The sequence below is a fragment of the Paroedura picta genome, chromosome 4 (assembly GCF_049243985.1).
Source record: "Paroedura picta isolate Pp20150507F chromosome 4, Ppicta_v3.0, whole genome shotgun sequence".
Lineage (NCBI taxonomy): Eukaryota > Metazoa > Chordata > Lepidosauria > Squamata > Gekkonidae > Paroedura > Paroedura picta.
This window is the reverse complement of record NC_135372.1, coordinates 68328012-68347347: the sequence shown is the minus strand read 5'-3', so window position 1 is coordinate 68347347 and position 19336 is coordinate 68328012. Positions and strand designations below refer to the sequence as shown.

Here is a 19336-nt window from a genome sequence, read left to right as displayed (position 1 = left end):
AGCATTGTGGTAAAATGCTAGTAGTTACAGTGAAGATTTGTTCAAGCTTTTTTTTCCAGCTCCTGCCTCAACAAAATAAATTAGAGGGCTATAGACACTTTACAAATTATCAGCCATTTCCCCTCCTTAAATTTGTTTACATATAGGTAGAACTAATACATACTCTAAAAAGTAGGCAAAGATTTTTAGGTGCATTATTTCTCAAAGAAATATCTATAGCTGCTTAACTTTATTAAATGTGAGGTACAACATGTATGAATATTAACTATATCCAAGAAAAATGCTCTCTAAGCACTATTCCCTAACTCGTGTTAGCTCTTCTGTGCACTCTGGAGTACAGAGGCATAACACATCTATTCATATTTATGGGACCTGCAAATGCTATTCACTGTCTGGGTACTTACCATCCCTGATTATTACAGTGCTTCTCACTCACATCTACTGCTGTGCCTTGTTGCCTCTTCAAACCTGAACACATGAAATGTTATGTCCTGATTGCAGACACACAGCAGACAGAGGTAGTCAAAATCCCATTCCAAAATGCAGATACCTGTTAAGACATGCTTGCAGCTCCAAGTAAAAGGGAAAGCAGAGTTCCTGAACACAGGTCAGAGCCCAGTAAGCCAATTAGAAATGCAGGACTGGGCTCAGTCATTCCTTTGCTGCTTTTATACATCAAGCCAAATACCTGCCAATCATTTCAGCCCTGCTCCTGCAAACACTCATTCTCAAGGCTAATGTGGAGCTTGTGCTGTGCTGCCAATGCGGCACCACACCTTCTGTCTTACAGCTCCCTACTATTCTTTCTTCTATGCTGTTCCCAATATTTTGGAGATAGAGGTAAACTGGCTGGCATCTGGCTCTTTGTTGCCTACTCATAGCTGAGGGGCTATTGTATTGGTGTCTGGCTGTGGATCCATGTCTGGCTCTCTAGAGGTTGCCTCCTCCTGTAGTGTCTCTGTTACTGGCTGTGGTTTGGGTTCGTCCAGCTGGCTGCCTCTTCCTCAGAGGACTCATCTACATCACTGGGCTCTGTTGGAGCTGACGTTATTGGAAACTGGGAACTGAAGTGCTTTAGAGATCGTGTCATAGTTCTGTGTTAATTCTGCCTAGTGTTCCCCAGGTTGTCTGAGCTAGGGTCTCCATCTAATAAAAAGTATAAATGAGCATCTGCATGTTTTGATAGATGTGCTTTCTGAGTTGCAAATCTTAACACTGTGCCTCTCTCCAAAATAATTATTTGGGAACACTATCAAAGAAGCAAGATCCAGTTTCATGGCCTCTTGGGAAATGGACTTGCTGTTCCCCTGCGGGAGTGTTGTGCAAGAGCAAAGTTGTGTCCAGTGGCACCTTTAAGACTAATAAAGTTTAATTCTGGACGTAAGTACTGGGAGGAACCCTTTACTGCTCAAAGAAAGCTCTGCAACAACTCTTCACTCAAAATAATACAGCATCTAATTTGAACGTGGACACTGGTTCCAGAGCTTACAGTAAATCCAGATGCCAACTTTGCTGCTACATACTCCCAGACAACACAATCACTGGGCCTAGAAACATCAACTACACCATCACAGGCACATCTTCTAACACTGTATATGTTACATCTCCACATGCTGCATCTCTCAGTTCTCGCTTATTTCCAGAACTGAACTTTGTAGTTATTGGAACTGCTTCTAGATTCAAACTTAGTCCTCACATTTGTTTAAGTCCTGTATTTATACACTAATCCAATCTCTGCTATACTAATAGTACAATTACTTATGCGTGTTGTCTCTAACTAGGCTTTCCTGGCAACTAACCCCACCACCACCAGCTATATGGCTTGACAAAAATTGTTTTAATGTATCTGATGAAATGTGCATTTACACAAAAGCTTATATGCAGAATTAAACTTTGTTGATCTTCAAGCTACCACTGGACTCAAACTTTGTTTTATTGTTTTAGACAAATATGGCTACTCTCCTGAATCTTCTATGTTAAATAAAAGGTTTGGTGGCTGTTGTGTACCATCCTACATATCCTACAGTTTTCTGTAAAATTTATATATGTCTCTGATCTGATGCTCTGAATTCTAGAGCATGGCCTTGGTCAGATCACTGTTGAAAATATTCTTCTAATGATAGTACCAACAAAAAGAACTAGACTTATATAACTGTCCCCATGATGTAAAAACCGCATACCTTTAAAAATATTCCTTTGTATCTAAGCTGGCTTGCATAATAGTCATTCTCATGGTTAATTCACATGTACCTTTTGTAACCTACATTATTTTCTTTATTCCCATCCTTTGGTCACTTATTTAATTTGTAAATCTCTTTATGTGCAAGCTGGAAGTTTGTGAGTGGTATTTCTGTGGTTACCATCCATGACATATGGACCATAAAAGAATATATGAAACCAGAGTTTGATCACTATAAAACTTAGGGGAGCTGTCTATACTGTGAAGCAGGTTGTAGACCCACCTGCTCATCTGAAAGAAATGACTTAAAGCATCAACACAGCTAACTAGTAATTAATTATTCAGTAAGCAATAATCTTTCTATCTCATAAAACCCAGTTTGTGGCCCCAATGATGCACTTTTACAACCAGAGGTGATTGGCCCTCAGTGGAGATGTGTTCCACCATTAGGGAAAAGAGAGTCTGAGAGATCTGCCCAGCAACTGCTGACAAACCTGGACAGCCTTTTTCCTGTTGGGGGAATATCCTGCATGCTGAGAGAGGGCCATGCAACTGTGCTGCTCTCCCTGGACAACCTGTCCTTGCAGGGCTGCCCATGTAAGACGGTGTCCTGGCTCCTGAGACCAGCCTCGTGATAACTCCTTCGTGGATGAAGCACCAAAGGCCATGTTGGCAGAGCCATCCCAGGTGGACCATGTACAGCTGCTCTGGGGACAGACTGCGGGCAGGTGGGCTGATATAGGGCACTGTTGTGACTTTCATGCCACCGTTCACTTTTGGGAGGCTGAGGGGGAGCCTGGCTGCCCCTGGAGCCACTGCTGCCATGTCACTTGGCCCCCCTAGGGAAAAAAGAGGAGCAGACCTCGACAATGAGGCCTGCTGGCTCGCCTTCCTGATCTGAGTGGCCATGATAGGACAGCGTTGGAACAGAGCAGGTATCAGGATAGCACTAATGGTGAGCAACACATAAAATGGCACCTGAATAGCAACATCCTGTGGGCTGAGGAGGAACTCTAGGGGACCCAGCTATGGTGAAATAAATGGAATGACTGATCTGAGACCAGAGGTGTCGGTGACAATGAGTTTTTTTCATTATTTGTTCTCCAGAAGTTTTGTTGGAGCCTGATTATTTCTACCCCTTGCATAGGCGGGTCTGACCTAGCTTGGGAAGTCTGCTCAGGAAGACTGCATATACTCTTGTTATAGTTCTTAGGAGTTCACAAAACAGACATTATTGGGAAAGATGCGAGTTGTTGTGTGAATATATGCTGATGGAGCATAATTGTTTGACAGAGTCATAAAAAAGTATGTTGGTGCACATCTTTAGAACTAGAGTGCCATATTGCAGATAAAATTATCTCATGGTTTCGTCTGACATAACCTGATGAAATAACATATTTACTCAAAAATATGACCCCCCTTAAAAATGTTAAAGGTAAAGGTATCCCCTGTTCAAGCACCGGGTCATGTCTGACCCTTGGGGTGACGCCCTCTAGCGTTTCCTCGGCAGACTCAATACAGGGTGGCCTTGCCTGTGCCTTCCCCAGTCATTACCGTTTTACCTTCAGCAAGTTGGGTACTCATTTCATCGACTTTGGAAGGATGGAAGGCTGAGTCAACCTTGAGCCGGCTGCTGGGACCAAACTCCCAGCCTCATGGTCAGAGCTTCAGACAGCACGTCAGCTGCCTTACCACCCTGCGCCACAAGAGGCTTTTGTGTGTAAAATGTTACACACAGTATAAATTACTGTATATAATTCTGGAAAAAATAATCTTACATTTGAGTAAATACTGTAATATTGTATTCCATTCAGGGGAAACCACTGGCCTTCTGACCCAGAGCTCAACACAGAGAAAATAAGTTGTCCTTTAATCCCATTGAAATTAGCTTTGTATTTAACTTTCACATCTAACTTTCTCCAAATTTCACCCATACCTTGCACAAGCTCACATATATTTTGGATCCTCAGTGGAACATAGATGGCTTTTTATCCTCAACCAGTTTTGCAACTCCTGTTCAACTCTCTTGAGAACAAGACAACAGTCTGTGTCCCTTAGGAATGCAAGCGGATATTTTCCCTAGATGACAGCCAAAAAACTCAATTAAGTTTAGATTAAAGAACAGAAGGATTTATTGGCTTTTTACAGGATAGAGAGAGAGAGAAAATGATGGTAGTTAATAAACTACCTAAAGAAGAAAAATAGAATATCATGTTGTTAGCAGTATTCTTAGATTTATGGAATAACTGGGAGATTTGTATTTGGTTTACTGCAAAACAGTAAATGCTTGGTTCTCTAACAGCCCATAGTCATCTCTCTCTCTTTCTGTCACAGCTGTAAGCAGAGCAGCATGCCTTCTCATGGCTGTGTATGAACTAAGGTAGCTACCCTCTGTGACTTTGACATGGAGGTGTCCAAAGTGATAACATATGTTTATGTTCTTACTGGGATGCCAGATTTTGAAATGTCAGACAAAATATTGATGTTAAATGCTATAATCTCATATAAACACCTACAATAAATTTATGATTAATTTGCCACTGTAGTGTCATTATTTGCAGTTATCCAAAAGGCCATGTTCATTGTCTTTTGATAAGCTATTGAAGCAGACAAATTAAATGACAGACCATTAAAATACCAAACAGATGGATACTGTGCTGCTGAAATAATGCCACTAATGATGTTGTTCATATCAAAAAGCTAGTTCACTGTTGATCTTCTGTGCAGTCCCACATGGGGACAGTGCATGAGCAGGTCTGCCATTGGATAGGTTGTTACAGCTAAAAGGTTCCAGAGACCACTGCCTGTTGGAAACAGAATCTTATTCCCAGGGATCATATGTTCCTGCACAGCAGCATTCCCTTTACCTTCAGTTCCACTTTTGCCACCAAAGGAGAAGGTCATGCTTTATTGTCTCTGGCTATTAATGAAATAAACTTTGTTCAGTTTGCTGGAGCTATGCTGGCCTCTGAGTCTCTTTTCAAGATGTGTTCCTGATGTGGAATGAAAAGTACCCAGATTGACAAATACAACCTTAGTCTGTTCTGTCTGGATGAAGGGCATCATGTGTCCATATGTAAGGCCTGCCAACACTTCACCACAAAAGTTAGAGTGGATAGGATGTCAAAACTCAAGGCAGCTTTATGGGAGAAAGCACTTAAAGCCTAAGAAGCCTTAATTTAAGTTGGCACCAGAGACAGCTCCTAATTCTGCATCATTGGAATCAAAGTATTTTTTTTGTTAAGTTATAGAGTTGGAAGGGGCCATACAGGCCATCTAGTCCAACCCCCTGCTCAACGCAGGATTAGCCCTAAGCATCCTAAAGCATCCAAGAAAAGTGTGTATCCAACCTTTGCTTGAAGACTGCCAGTGAGGAGGAGCTCACCACCTCCTTAGGCAGCCTATTCCACTGCTGAACTACTCTGACTGTGAAAAACTTTTTCCTGATATCTAGCCTATATCGTTGTACTTGAAGTTTAAACCCATTACTGCGTGTCCTCTCCTCTGCAGCCAGCAGAAACAGCATCCTGCCCTCCTCCAAGTGACAACATTTCAAATACTTAAAGAGGGCTATCATGTCCCCTCTCAACCTCCTTTTCTCCAGGCTGAACATTCCCAAGTCCCTCAACCTATCTTCATAGGGCTTGGTCCCTTGGCCCCAGATCATCTTCGTTGCTCTCCTCTGTACCCTTTCAATTTATCGACGTCCTTCTTGAAGTGAGGCCTCCAGAACTGCACACAGTACTCCATGTGTGGTCTGACCAGTGCCGTATACAATGGGACTATGACATCTTGTGATTTTGATGAGATGCCCCTGTTGATACAGCCCAAAATGGCATTTGCCTTTTTTACCGCTGCATCACACTGCCTGCTCATGTTTAGTTTACAATCCACAAGTACCCCAAGGTCTCGTTCACACACAGTGCTACCTAGAAGCGTATCCCCCATCCAGTAGGCATGCTTTTCATTTTTCTGACCCAGATGCAGAACTTTACACTTATCTTTATTAAACTGCATCTTGTTCTCATTTGCCCATTTTTCCATTGTGTTCAGATCTTGTTGAACTCTGTCTCTATCTTCCGGAGTATTTGCCAGTCCTCCCAATTTGGTGTCATCTGCAAACTTGATGAATAGTTCCTCCACCCCCTCATCTAGATCATTAATAAATATGTTAAAAAGTACCGGGCCGAGCACCGAGCCCTGAGGTACCCCGCTACTCACCTCTCTCCAGTCTGATGAAACACCATTGACAACAACTCTTTGAATGTGGTTCTCTAACCAATTACCTATCCACCTAACTATCTGAAAATCCAGATTGCAGTCCTTCAACTTATCCATCAGAACATCATGGGGAACCTTGTCAAAAGCTTTACTAAAATCCAAGTAAATGACATCAACCGAATTTCCCCGATCCAGCAAACCTGTTACTTGGTCAAAAAAGGAAACTAGGTTGGTCTGGCAGGACCTGTTGGAGACAAATCCATGCTGACTTCCTTGGATCAACAAATTGTCCACCAGATGTTTGCAGATCGCTCCCTTTAATATCTGCTCCATTATCTTCCCCACAACAGAGGGGACTCACTGGTCTGTAGTTTCCTGGGTCATCCTTCCTCCCTTTTTTGAAGATCGGAATAATGTTTGCTCTTTTCCAGTCCTCCGGGACATCTCCAGTCCTTAAAGAGGTTCCGAAGATGATGGACAAGGGCTGTGCAAGTTCTCTGGAAAGTTCTTTGAGTACTCTCGGGTGCATTTCATCCGGACCAGGGGATTTGAACTCATCCAGTGCAGCTAAATGCCTCTCGACAACCTCTCTATCCATGTTAACCTGCCACCCAGACACTATCCTTTGGCTACGGCCATCTCTAGATGTGCCTAAACACTTTGACCTGTGGGAAAAAACAGATGTAAAATAGGCACTAAGCCTTTCTGCTTTCTCTGCATCTTTCGTTAGAGTTTGTCCATCTGCACCCAACAGTGGGCCTATTGCCTCCTTTACTTTACGTTTGCTCCTCACATAACTGAAAAATCTTTTCTTGTTACAATGGGCTTCCCTGGCCAATCTTAGCTCACTCTCAGTTTTGGCCTTTCTGATGATTGATCTACAGTGCCTAGTAACCTGTAGGTACTCTTCTTTAGAGCTCTGTCCTTCCCTCCATTTCCTGAACATTTTCCTTTTCTTTCTTAGTTCCTCTTGAAGTTCTCTGTTCATCCAAATAGGCTTCTTAGAGCTCCTGCAGTGTTTTCGTATTTCTGGGATAGTCATTGATTGAGCATGCAATAGCTCTTGTTTGAGTAGCGCCCACCCTTCACATGCTCCACATGTTCCACATGCTTCACATGTTTCTAACTCTCAGATCTATGTCTCAGATGATCCAATCAGGTTCACACTCCCTCAGGGCTCATTGTGCTTCCTCTGAGCTTCTGGCAATAAAAAGTGCAGAGCAGCTCCTCCACAGAAGACCCTCATTGGTATTGCTGAACCAATGCCTACTAGGAGAAACTCAGAAACCCATCTTTGGGTCCCAGATCTCCACCTATGTCTATTTCTGATGGGCATGGGGAGGCAATTAGTGTGTATTATGAGAGGACAAGGTTAGCATACCTGTTGCACATTCTACTAGGGCATGGCTTCCTCAGCAGCTGTCTTGGATGGAGTGCCTTTGGCAGAACAGCTACTTGATCATCGACAGACACGTTTGTATGTCACTTTGTATGCTTTGGATATACAGGTGAGATGTGAGGCATGAGTGGTCAAGGCAGTTCTTCATTCAAGTGAGAAGAACATGCCTTACCATCTAATGAGCAGCTTGTTACGTTCCCCATGTGAGACTGCACAGAAGACTGATGATGAAAACAAGAGTGTCCTTATCTGTAACTGTTACTCATTGAGTATCTTCTCTGCAAGTACACATATCCTTCCTCCTGCCCCACTGCATGCTTTGATTCAGTGGTGCTAGAGGTAGTGAGGGTAAAGGGGGTATTACTGTGCAGGAGCATGTCATCCCTGGCAGGAATAAGCTTCTGGCTCTGATGCACAGTACCCCCTGAAGTTTTTAGAAGTAAAAATCTATCCAATGGAGGGCTTATGCATAGTCCAAATGTGTGCCAGCACAGAAGACACTTGATGAACAACAGTTACAGGTAAGTGCAACCTCCCCCCCCCCCCCAATATGCCACCAAACCTGTACAGTTTGTATTTGTTTTAAATGGTTCCTGGGATGTAATTGTAAGAACAAACCTGTGCAGTTTGTATTGGTTTTAAATGGTTACCTGGGATGTAATTGTAAGAACAGAATATGCTTCTTGCTTCAAACCCTGGGGTTAGCAGAGGAGTGTTTAGCATCTCAGCATAGCCCCCTTCTGTTCTTGATCTGCCTGATGCAGTGGCTTCCATGATAGAAAACATAAGGGGAGTGAGTGAGGTTGAGCAGAACTGGCTTGAACAAGCTTGCACGTTTATAGTTTGTTGTGCATATGTAGAAACTAAGCCATATTATGAGAACGGGACTTTGGATTCTGTTATATTTTAGGATGCCACATGTTTGAATGATGTTGTGGCACCTGTGGTTCATTCCAGAAATATTTAAAAAATCCATATACCGTATATACTCGCATATAAGCTGACCCGCATGTAAGCCGAGGTACCTAATTACACCAAAAAATACTGGAAAAAATTATTGACTCACATATAAGCAGAGGGTGGTGTTTAGATAGTGGCTTTTTCTCCTCTCCTCCCCTCCCCAGTGTTTTGGGCAGGATTTTTTCCCTTTTTCTTCCCACCCTCCTCCTCCCTCCTCTTTCCCTCTGATCTCTCTTGCCTTTATCCCTTCCTCTAGGGGTGTTTCCTCCTTCTGCTCTCTGCTCTCCCTCTGAGACAGAGGCTTCAGAGCTTCCCGCAGAGCTTCCTGAAACACATATTAGCCTTGTGCTAGCCTCATTAAGGCAGGGAGGGGGGAGGTGGAGACTGCTCTTTCCTTCCCAGGCTTGCTGCACCTCTGCTGTTCCTGCCTCTGCTTTTTCAGGCAAGTATACTTGTCTCCCACCCCCACCCTCCCATCTTTTCTGGAAGCTGTTTTTTTAATACCCGCATATAAGCCAAGGGGGACTTTTTCAGCTTAAAAAAAGGGCTGAGGAACTCGGCTTATATGTGAGTATATTGTTGTTGTTATGTGCGAAGTCGTGTCCGACCCATCGCGACCCCATGGACAATGATCCTCCAGGCCTTCCTGTCCTCTACCATTCCCCGGAGTCCATTTAAGTTTGCACCTACTGCTTCAGTGACTCCATCCAGCCACCTCATTCTCTGTCGTCCCCTTCTTCTTTTGCCCTCGATCGCTCCCAGCATTAGGCTCTTCTCCAGGGAGTCCTTCCTTCTCATGAGGTGGCCAAAATATTTGAGTTTCATCTTCAGGATCTGGCCTTCTAAAGAGCAGTCAGGGCTGATCTCCTCGAGGACTGACCGGTTTGTTCGCCTTGCAGTCCAAGGGACTCGCAAGAGTCTTCTCCAGCACCAGAGTTCAAAAGCCTCAATTCTTTGACGCTCGGCCTTCCTTATGGTCCAACTTTCGCAGCCATACATTGCAACTGGGAAGACCATAGCCTTGACCAAACGCACTTTTGTTGGCAGGGTGATGTCTCTGCTTTTTAGGATGCTGTCTAGATTTGCCATAGCTTTCCTCCCCAGGAGCAAGCGTCTTTTAATTTCTTTGCTGCAGTCCCCATCTGCAGTGATCTTGGAGCCCAGGAAAATAAAATCTGTCACTATCTCCATTTCTTCCCCTTCTATTTGCCAGGAATTGAGAGGGCCGGATGCCATGATCTTTGTTTTCTTGATGTTGAGTTTCAAGCCAACTTTTGCACTCTCCTCCTTCACCCGCATCAACAGGCTCTTTAGTTCCTCTTCACTTTCTGCCATTAGAGGGGTATCATCTGCATATCTGAGGTTGTTGATATTTCTCCCTGCAATCTTGATCCCAATTTGTGACTCCTCTAATCCCGCATTTCTCATGATGTGCTCTGCATACAAGTTAAATAGGCAAGGCGACAGTATACAGCCTTGCCGAACTCCTTTCTCAATTTTGAACCAGTCAGTGATTCCATGTTCAGTTCTCACTGTTGCTTCTTGACCTGCATATAAATTTCTCAAGAGACAAATAAGATGCTCTGGTATTCCCATCTCTTTAAGAACTTGCCACAATTTGTTGTGCTCCACACAATCAAAGGCTTTAGCATAGTCAATGAAGCAGAAGTAGACGTTCTTCTGGTACTCCCTAGCTTTCTCCATGATCCAGCGTATGTTGGCAATTTGATCTCTAGTTCCTCTGCCTCTTCGAAATCCTGCCTGTACTTCTGGAAGTTCTCGGTCCACATATTGCTGGAGCCTAGTTTGTAGGATTTTGAGCATAACTTTGCTAGCATGAGAAATTAGTGCAATGGTGCGGTAGTTTGAACATTCTTTGGCATTGCCCTTCTTTGGGATTGGAATGTAAACTGACCTTTTCCAATCCTGTGGCCATTGTTGAGTTTTCCAAATTTGCTGGCATATTGAGTGTAGCACTTTTACTGCATCGTCCTTTAAGATTTTGAATAGTTCAACTGGAATGCTGTCACTACCACTAGCTTTATTGTTGCTCAGACTTCCTAAGGCCCATTTGACTTCACATTCCAGGATGTCTGGCTCCAGGTCAGTAACTACCCCATTGTGGTCATCAGGGATGTTAAGCTCGCTCTTGTATAGTTCTTCTGTATAATTTTGCCACCTTTGTTTAATCTCTTCTGCTTCTGTGAGGTCCCTACCATTTTGGTCCCTTATCATACCCATCTTTGCATGAAACGTTCTCTTCATATCTCCAATTTTCTTGAAAAGATCTCTGGTCCTCCCCATTCTATTGTTTTCTTCTATTTGTTTGCACTGTTCATTTAAGAAGGCATTCTTATCTCTTCTAGCTTTTCTCTGGAATTCTGCATTCAATTGGGTGTATCTTTCTCTTTCTCCCTTGCCTTTCACTTCCCTTCTCTCCTTAGCTATTTGTAAAGCTTCCTCAGACAGCCATTTTGATTTCTTGCATTTCTTTTTCTTTGGGATGGTTTTAGTTGCTACCTCTTGTACAATGTTGCGAACCTCCGTCCATAGTTCTTCAGGCACTCTGTCTATCAGATCTAATTCCTTAAATCTATTTGTCACCTCCACTGTGTATTCGTCGGGGATATGATTTAGTTCATACCTGAGTGGCCTAGTGCTTTTCCCTACTTTCTTCAATTTAAGCCTAAATTTTGCAACAAGAAGCTCATGATCTGAACCACAATCAGCTCCTGGTCTTGTTTTTATTGACTGGATAGAACTTTTCCATCTTTGGCTGCAGAGCACATAGTCAATCTGATTTCTGTGTTGACCGTCTGGTGATGTCCATGTGTAGAGTCGTCTCTTGGGTTGCTGGAAAAGAGTGTTTGCTATGACCATTGTATTCTCTTGACAAAATTCTACCAGCCTGTGCCCTGCTTCATTTTGTATTCCAAGGCCAAACTTGCCTGTTATCCCGGTTATCTTTTGGCTTCCCCCATGATGATAAGCACATCATTTTTGGGCGTTGCTTCTAGAAGGTGTTGTAGGGCTTCATAGAACTGATCAACTTCATCCTCTTCAGCAGCAGTGGTTGGGGCGTAGACCTGGATCACTGTGATGTTGAATGGTTTGCCTTGGATTCGAACTGAGATCATTCTGTCATTTTGGGGATTGTATCCCAAGACTGCTTTTCCTACTCTCTTATTGATTATGAAGGCTACTCCATTTCTTCTGCGAGATTCTTGTCCATAGTAGTATACCTGATGGTCGTCTGAATTAAATTCACCCATTCCTGTCCATTTTAGTTCACTGATTCCTAAAATGTCGATGTTCAGTCTTCTCATTTCTTGTTTAACCACGTCTAGCTTGCCTTGATTCATGGATCTGACGTTCCAGGTTCCTATGGAATAAAAATCTTTACAGCATCGGACTGTCTTTTCGCCACCAGTTACTTCCACAACTGAGCGTCCTTTCGGCTTTGGCCCAGCCGCTTCATTCATTCTGGCGCTACTCGTACTAGCCGTCTGCTCATCCCCAGTAGCATATTGGACACCTTCCGACCTGAGGGGCTCATCTTCCAGCGTCATATCGTTATGCCTATTGGAACTGTCCATAGAGTTTTCATGGCAAAGATACTGGAGTGGTTTGCCATTTCCTTCTCCAGTGGATCACCTTTTGTCAGAGCTCTCAGCTATGACCTGTCCGTCTTGGGTGGCCCTGCACGGTATAGCTCATAGCTTCACTGAACTACGCAAGCCCCCTTGCCACAACAAGGCAGCGATCCTTGAAGGGGGATGTGAGTATATACAGTACTTCAACTTTAGATTGCTTAATAGACAAGCAATGCCCATCCTTGTTGCATCCAGCTATCATATTTGGTCACAGAGCAGAGGAGCACATGTACTATTCTGTTCTGTTCATTGTTCTGCAGTGGGTCTGTTTGCCTTTCCTCCTCTCCCTTCCTCCCAGCACGAAACTGCAAACAGCTTTTGGTGAGATGAAGAAAGAGCACCTGGTGATATTTTCTAGTACAGTATGTGTTAGTTTTGATTCATTTGCTCCTAATTAGGCATCCCATTGCGTACGATTAATTTTCCTTTTGTTTACTGCAAAATGTGTATATTTTTCAACTTTCTCCCCCTTACCTTACAGATGGCAAAGCAAAATATGCATAGAAAGCTGCTCTTTTTCTCTCTTTTTCTGTCTTGCATTGGGTATATTCGGTCCGGCATGTAGAAAACACAGGTATTAATACTTTTAGATTTCTTAAATATGCCAAGTATCATAATTATATATGTAGATAAATAGTTCTATCCTAAGCCTTGACTCAAAAGGGCTTTGGATGGAAAGCACAGGAATATCCTAAAGCTACATTTGCTTAACTGGAGTAAGTGGCATGCCCCATCTGTCAGCTCTGTGCCTATATAACCACCATAGCAGCCTATAACCTGCCTATACCCACTGCCTTTTGATTATCTGGGAAAGCAGGATAGCCACAGTTAAATGACATTTAAAGAGAGTGAACTCTTTTTAAACACGCTCATGGCTGTAGCTTCACAAATTCATTTATATGGATCGCAACACCTTTACATGCCTTCAGTTTCATTATAGTCTATGGGGATTATTATAGTCAATGATGTCCATAGACAAATTTCAAAGTTCAGACCTTTAATAGCTTATGAATACAGTCATCCTGCTGCATAATAGTCAGGTGTATCCAACCTACTTAAAATACACAAATATTTAGAATAATGATAAAGGACCTAGACATGAAACAATAGATCTGACAAATTAAAATTGGGGTATAAATTAAGTAAACATTTAAAGAACTTCTTAACCACTGAAAGTAGTGCAGGAAAGAAGTTAGAAATTTATTTATCCCACCAGAACTCAGTATGATTTCTGAAACTTTGGCTTCAGCTCAGTGTCATTTTGTAGCTTAATTAGTTCTTCCTCTACTATCCCGGCTTCTTCAGTATGTGCAGTGAATTTATCAACCAATCTGGAATTTCCTTTGAAAGAAAATCCTCAAATCACTCAGACATATCCTCCTTCAGCATATCCAAATGGTTACAAAACAAAATTGCAGAACATCATCTTGTATCCCGCTTTCTCTTTTTGCTCAAATAGGCTCAGAAATTGGTTTAGTTCACAGTAGCCTATATTGGTTTTAATAGTGTTAGCTTTGAAATAAATGTAGAGATGATGGAGTTGGCCTTAATAAGACTGACCTCATTTCAGCTGCAAATTCATTTAATTGAACTTTTCAAATAGTTCTGATAAATAAGCAATGTCAGGCCTGATGTCTTTGAGTTCATCACTATCTTAAAAAAAAAACTCCACAATAGTGTTCAAAAGATCATAAAAACATCTCAGCTGCCTTTTGATAGTTAATGAATTTCAGTATGAAGCAGCAAACATTCAGAATCATTCTCAACACAGCTCTCGTAATAGTTGAAGATTGAGAGCATGGACTTTAACTTTATTCACAACAATAATGACAATGTGTTTGATTTATGTAGGTGATCACTGAATGCTGTTTTTTAAACCAGATGGTGGCAATAAATGACACTATAAGTGGTAAAGATATTTGGCATTACTTTTTCAATTAAGCAACTTACTCTTGGTAGTGACTAGTAGCTAATAGTCTTCTATCAGTTGCACAAGCAAGCATGTCAATAAGCAAGTTTGCCTGGCCTATACCACCGGTCCTAGCCCCCACCTGGTGGAATGAGTGCCCACAAGAGTTGAGGGCCCTGAGGGGAGCTTCTTGCATTCCACAGGGCCTGTAAAACAAAGCTCTTCCACCAAGTCTATAGTTTAGGCTGGGCTGTGGAAGATCTGACAGGCCACCTGCAGAAGAAGAGAAGAGATCTCCCCCTAGTCATTCATCACTGTTGGTGGATAGCCAGCAAACTGAGTACCCCTGTGGACACTGAAAGGCAGCCTCAGGGGTTATGAAGCTTTGGAGTTGTTGCCGCCAGAGGGGGGGGTATTTTGAATGGGGTTCTAATTGATATTTTATGTGGGGTTTTACCTGTAATCTGCTGTGGGATGGCTTGCCAGGAATAGCGGGATATAAATCAAATGAATGAATGAATGAATGAATTTCCTTGTCTTAAAAACTGCTCAAAAATCCAAAATATTCACTACCTTTTAGTTTCTCTTTATCGTTGCCTTGCAAACAACTATTGAGCCAATTTTTCATCAGGAGAACTCTTGAGCCAAACTTCTATCTTTTGGATAGCATGCATAACCAAGAAGCAAAGATTCATTGCTTGACAAAAGTTGAGCCATGAAGTGGTAATGCAAATTCTGTTGTCCTTAGTTTGCTGTACAATGTGTCTTCCACATTTCCAGCCCTGTCAAGGCGCTCTGTGGTGGTGGTGCCGCTGCTGTTCAGACTTTTTGTGTTGCAGCAGATATCTGGAAGCTGCGGCTTGCTTGAGGCTCCTTTTCTGGTTACACTGCCCTCAGACCAAGATGGCTTCTTGTTTCTCCTTGGAATCCTTTCCTGCTAATGTCTGCTTGCCTGCTATTTCCTTGCCTGCTAATGTCTGCTAATCTGGAACAATTATTGGGAATTGCTGTATACATTACGAGCTCAAGATTCTTATCCATCAATAATTTTCTGAACTACCTTTTGTACAATTAGTTTATGATTCAAATTCCTATTGCGCTTTGTTGAAAAAGCTCTGGTTCCCCAAATGCATTTGTATTTATTTTTTTCACTTAAGATATGAAGAAAAACTGGCCAGCGGTTGCCACTTAGCTCCTAAGTCCTAACATAATTTCAGAAACATACCCACTGCCATTGATATCTGTTTACCTCTTGAATTCTGGACTCGTATCTGCCGTTCTGATTCAGACCGAAACAGCTACCCTCTGAAACTGGATCAAAACAGCAACTCTTCCTCAAAGCAAAGAGAAGATCCTGCCCACCCATTCTGTGATGGAACCTTGTATCCTTTTTCAAAATTCACAAGGTACCACAAGGTTCAGCACAGGGCCTCTGTCCTAGTATAATTACATCTTTATTATAGACATGCTGATAAACCCTTCCTTGATTTGGAATTTTTCACTTTTTGCCCTTCTGTGTGTAGGCCTACCACATAGGTGTGGTAGTTGTTATTCAAGCATTTTGACAATGATCTGATATATGGTAATAACAGCTGAGAATTTGTTATTGCTTTGCTGTGGAACAACTGGCATTCATGGCTCTTTGCCTTTCTCATTAATATGATGATTGGTTCATGTCAGAATTGTGTTATTTGGGAGCATAAGTTCTATATGGAACATTATGATTGAGTCCTGAAATAATAGGTAAAGGTAAAGGTATCCCCTGTGCAAACACCAAGTCATGTCTGACCCTTGGGGTGACGCCCTCTAGCGTTTTCTTGGCAGACTCAATACAGGGTGGTTTGTCATTCCCTTCCCCAGTCATTACCATTTACCCCCCCCCCAGCAAACTGAGTACTCATTTTACCAACCTCGGAAGGATGGAAGGCTGAGTCAACCTTGAGCCAGCTGCTGGGATCGAACTCCTAGGCTCATAGTCAGAGATTCAGACAGCATGTTGGCTGCTTTACCACCCTGCGCCACAAGAGGCTGTTCCTGAAATAATACAGAAACCAAAATGGAAGTTGATTATTGGAGCTTATCTAGCACCTTGCAGCTTGCATATGTGTAGTGGCCTTGGGGCCCCCTTCCCCCTAAATGATTAAAACTCCATGATCCTCAATGGAATTGTTGGGAGATATTGTTGGGAGATAGTGAGATAACTCTCACTTTGCTGAATTCCCTCATAGGTTTGTTCTGAGCTAACTGGAAAGAAGGATAATTATTTCTTAAACATCTAAGAACATCACAAGGTGTACAGGGCAAAACAGAAAAGCCTGCTTGCAGGTATGCATGTGAAGTAAATAAATTCACAAAGAAAATGGTAGGTGTAATGGAAGGCAAAATATGTTGATAGGAACAATCAATCCTCTTGTACTCTCCCACTGATCATTTAATGGCATCCTTAAGTAAATAATGAAATATTAAATCAATAATTCTATCTGAAATAAGACATTTTAGATAACATTTCAATTTGGAACATTTCTGTAAATTGTAGCTTCTTGATAGCTTGTTTTGCTTGGTATTTGATTGGTATCCAAAATGACTGGAGGTTTATAATTCCCTGTTAGTACCTTTGGATCAAAGAGGAATGACATAGTACTTATTTATGTTTCTAGGTCAGACTTCTAAGTTCAGATTTTAATGCATTTATACAAAACAGGAATTGATGTTAATTAATGTCTTGGTGTAGGAATGTTTAGATTATTTTAATTCTTGGTTGAAGCACTTCTTTTCATTACAGAGTGGACCAATATATTGGTACCAGAACACATGTTTATATACATCCCATATCGTAAGAGCTACTGTGCTGGATCCAACCCAATGGTCCATCTAGTGCTGCATTTTGTATCACTCAGTAGCCTTGAAATATTATCCTTAGCATGGCTGTTGAGAACATCTTGGGTAGCAGGTGTGTCCTTTGGAATGCTGATGTCATGTGCAGGCCGGAGGAAGGCAAGCTCTACTTCTTCTCCGACGGTCTCCTGTTCTGCCACCCTCACTATGGGAGCATCACCATTTCCAAGATCCACATGACCTCCCTCCGGTTCTATGACGGAGAATCCACCAGTGTGGTCGCAGCCCTCCTCATCAGCTACAAAGGCTCCCTCCTCCCTCACCTGCCGATCCAGCTGCACACTCCAAGCAATTCCCTGGCCATCACTCTTTTCCCCTCTTCTCTTGTCATGTGTGACTAGATAAAGCAATGGGTTAGTGCATATTGGGGTGTAAGTATGCAGAACCCCTATGCAATGTTAGCTCCATACAAGAACCATCACCATGAATCTGTTCCTATAAGTGGCAGATGCCAGACTACATACATACCACTTTTTTATGGCTGCATTTTTGGGTGCATTAGAAGTAGTTATATGTGAACCTGACATGCTGTCAGGTTATGAACAATCAAGGCAATTCCCAGGTTATCTCCAGCAGATAGGTTGGGGATGGATTCTAATGGCCAACAGGCAGGTTGCCTGATGCCAGGATCAAGCCTTATACCAATCCCAGTGTTTCATCTACTGTAATCAATAAAGCTGTGGTACGATTTACTCCGCTTGTGTTCACTGTGCATACTGTATTTTGTGTAGCCTCCCTTTCTCCTCAGTGCCTTAGGACTACAAGTACAAGATATGTGCCTTGCAGAATTAATACACTTGCTGTCCTCTATTAAAATGATATCTGTATTGTTCTTATTCAGATTCTGCAAATGAAATATTCCTGCTGTAGCAAAATATAGCTTTGTTTAGACAGACAAACTGGGATATGTAAATCAATATTATTTTGAAGTTAATGTCTAAAAGGTTAGGTGTTGGCCATTGTAAGTTTTTAAGATCATGCTTTCAGACTGTATAAAACCAGTGAAGAAAAGAATGAGATCAATGAAATGAACTGTTGATACAGAGTATCATGGACCCACATACAAGCTCAAGTATGTATTGTTTCAGGTCTCTTGTTTATGCTTTTCACAAGTACATTTTTTGGATTTAGTTTTTGTTTTCTTCCCTACACTGAGTTAACTTTTCCCACCAAAATAAAACATTTCCTCACAGAGACCCATTATGCATGGGTGAATTAAGGCACATTCGGGGTGGAATGGCGGCGACTAAAATCACCGATAACGCACGGTGCCGGCTGCAACCGGCCGCAGCTTCGGTGCATGCCGCCGAAAAAGCCACATTCGTGAAACGCGGAAGAAAGCGCAGCTTCCAGGTGACTGGGGCACAACCAGAAGTGGCGCCAGGATTGCCGCGTGCATAATTGGTTACTCTGGGTTTTGCCGCCGTCACGCCCCGCCCTGTGTATAACCGGTATGCGTCGCGTCTTCCCCCTCCACATTTTCCATGTGACCCGAAATCGCCATTTCGGCGGCCGTGCATAATGGGCCAGACTGAGCTAGCCTTGTAGTGTGGTTTCTTAGTTATAAATGAAGTTCACTGTCTTGCCCTGACAGATCTTTTTGGCTTTGGAACTTCTTGGGAAGTTGTAAGAGCCCTCTTTTCTTTAATTTTTATCAGAAATGGCATTGTTAACAATAAACAAAAAGGAGATTTTATTTTATGAGGAATAGGGCAGCTGGAACGAGGAATTCAAGCTTTTAAAATATAAATCTGATATTGAGTTAGAGCTCTTTGTTACAGGCTTTTGAGATCATAAGCTTTTCTTACAGATGTTAAGAATTTTTTAATTGAGAGATTTTGTTACTGGGTTTATCTTCTTTTGGCATCATCTTTTTGAGTTACACTGAACTCCCCTGGATTCTCATTCTACCAGTTTCTCCCTTTCTAGAAGTACTAGTATCCCACTGACTACTGAGGAATTTGAAGCACTTTCACTCACACAAGTTTGAGGAAATCGTAATACCTGATTTCCCTTTTTTAAACTGGGTAGGGATCCTCTCCTTTGAAGAATTCTCCTAGTTTGGCCTGAATTGGTAGGATGGTTGGGTGCGTCAGCGTCCAAAGTGGCCGTTCCCACCC

The 19336-nt window shown here is 42.4% G+C and overlaps 1 protein-coding gene and 1 long non-coding RNA gene across 2 annotated transcripts in view; one reads left to right on the top strand and one right to left on the bottom strand.

Annotated features, from left to right (window-relative positions):
• Window positions 1-1209, bottom strand: part of LOC143836807 (uncharacterized) — a 37886-nt gene extending 36677 nt beyond the window's left edge. Inside the window, exon 1 of the long non-coding RNA XR_013230755.1 lies at window positions 551-1209. This is a non-coding gene — a long non-coding RNA (uncharacterized LOC143836807). The remainder of the gene's footprint in view (window positions 1-550) is intronic.
• ST6GALNAC5 (ST6 N-acetylgalactosaminide alpha-2,6-sialyltransferase 5) overlaps window positions 1-19336 on the top strand; it is a 108571-nt gene that overhangs the window by 38925 nt on the left and 50310 nt on the right. The window lies entirely within an intron of this gene.